The following is a 2,500-nucleotide window of genomic DNA, read 5'->3' as shown; positions in this document are numbered from 1 at the left end:
TTTCACAACGAAATGACCTCCCTCTACAAATATTTGAATGATAACTGTTTCCGTACCAAGATCATTATCATTAAGAAGGTCACACAGAAATTATTCAGTAAAAACGTCTCTAACAGCCCTCAGCATTTTAATGTTTCAGAGAAAAATAAATTCTTTTCAACTTCCGTGCAGACTTTACTAAAATAATCAAGTAACATATTAATGCCCTTGATATAAATTTGAATTAACAAAAATCACAGTTGGCTCCCTTTTCAGAGTAAAAGACCGACCCTGTCCTTTGATACTATGGAAATGAACACATGGGTAAGAGTTTCACATAAATATACATTTTTGGTAGTTAAAATGGAAAAATAGAAATGGTAGTTGGTTTTTCCGTCAAAGATAGATTAAAATATAAATAAAATTATTAATGTAGGGTAAAATTCACAATATCTTTAAATTTAGAGATGAAATTCCCTAATGTTTCGATATAAATCTGCGGCGCTAAAAAAATAGAAATGACAGACGTTTCCTTCATAAAAAGATCATTAAAACATAAATAAAGATATTAATGTCGGGTAAATTAAAAAATATGTGTAAATTTAAAGATGAAATTCCCCAACATTTCAACATAAACTTGTGGTAGTCAAAATAGCAACATGAGACATTTTATACAATGAACAATATTGGTCACCCAAATGCATATCAAATACCCTCGTACCCAAAATGGCAGCCCAATTATGGGACTTCCATCATCCATCTATTTCATAAACAAGTATTTGATGAGTAATTATTTCCACTAATTAATAAAATAATTCGTTAAATACAATAGGTCGTCAGTGGGTCACACAAATAAAATGCGTGCTTTTGTTCAATGTTCCGTAAATGTATTTCAAATAAAGGTTTTAAATCATGTTTTATACATTGAAATATATTTATTTTTTAAATATATTCTTTTCTCTATGAGGGCGAAATATATCCTGACATCTCTGTATGCATTTACGTTATTTTGTCTTGTGTAAGAGCTTAACGTGTGTGTATGTGTGTTTATGAGGGCGACAGGTGTGTTCGTGTGTATGTGTAATATGCATCGTTGTATTTTCCATATATAAATTTATATGCACTTTGTATGTTTTTTTGTATGTGATATGCATCGTTGTATTTTCCATATATAAATTTATATGCACTTTGTATGTTTTTTTTTTTTTTTTTTTTTTTTTTTTGTGATAAAGAACGCGTTCATATGAAGTATTAAACCATATAACTGAAATTCATAGTTATCACTACTTATGACTTCTTATACAACGTAAGCTTATAACGGAAGTACAAAGTGATCAGCTATTATCTGTTAGGGACGTAATAACAAAAGTATAGATATTTACATTCAGAATTTGGCAGGCGTTAGAACAACATGACTCTTGCATACTTACAATAAGTAACAGTCATTAGTATTCATCTAAAAATGACAAGCTATACTACTCTATTCGCCATGTATCACGTTTAATTATTTAGAAATAATAAAGGTTATGAAAAGCTCATCCATTGTACATCATATCAGCTTCCATTTGGCTATTCAGTTTTATTATCTAGTTTTAAAAATTTATCCGCAAACCAAAGTCCCTTCACATCTGAATTGTTGAGAAAAAAAAAACATTTATATCTCTATGAATTCACTTATGTTTAGTTTGAACTTTTCATTATTTTCTCTGAAAAAGTAAGTGAGATTTGGGAGTTATCTATTGGCTCTGCCTTACGTATGCAACAAACAATAGACTTATATATAAAAAAAAGTTCAGGGAAATAGATTTACATAGATCCTTCGAAAAAGAGTTCCACAGGGCCCTCCTGCAGTCCAAACTCGCACTCTGGGTGAATAGACGAGGGAAGTTTTCGCTGGGGAGACCATTGTTCCTGCTCAGATAACAGACGTAATTATATCTCCACGATGGAAAAATCATTATTGAAAACAACAGTAAACTTCGGTTTTCAATACCCAAACTGATTCATCGTATTAGCGAACAATGCGAAGGAGAGACATGCAATATTGAGTTGTAATTGATTTTGCTCATGAGACGAACGAAGAAAGATACGGCATTTCTATTTTTTTATTTAATTGAAGATTCTTCCAAAATTTGTTGGAATTTTCAGGAATGGTTGGAATTCAATTAGGCTCCAGATATTGCTTGCAAGTGATAATTTTGGAATCTAATAGACAATACGAAAGTGCAGATTGATGTTTTATCACTGGACCGAATAGAATCAAACTTTCCATACTTTTTTTATGTAACATGAAGTTTTATATCCGAAACATTCAGTCTCACAATGGGAGGTGAAATATAAATAAGAAATTGAAATGAATGCATCTCACTTCAATCTCATTCAAAGTTGTGTGAATATTTGGAATCATAGGAAAGTCCTGTGTTCCATACATACTATATGATCGCAAGAGCTTAGAGTATACCATGCAAATTGAAGTAATAGTTTTCGTTTTGCAATTGAGTTTCCATTGAAAGATTCTATG

This window comes from Macrobrachium nipponense, chromosome 38 (assembly GCF_015104395.2).
Source record: "Macrobrachium nipponense isolate FS-2020 chromosome 38, ASM1510439v2, whole genome shotgun sequence".
Taxonomy (NCBI): Eukaryota; Metazoa; Arthropoda; class Malacostraca; order Decapoda; family Palaemonidae; genus Macrobrachium; species Macrobrachium nipponense.
The sequence above is the reverse complement of the archived record's forward strand: the minus strand, read 5'-3'. Positions refer to the sequence as shown.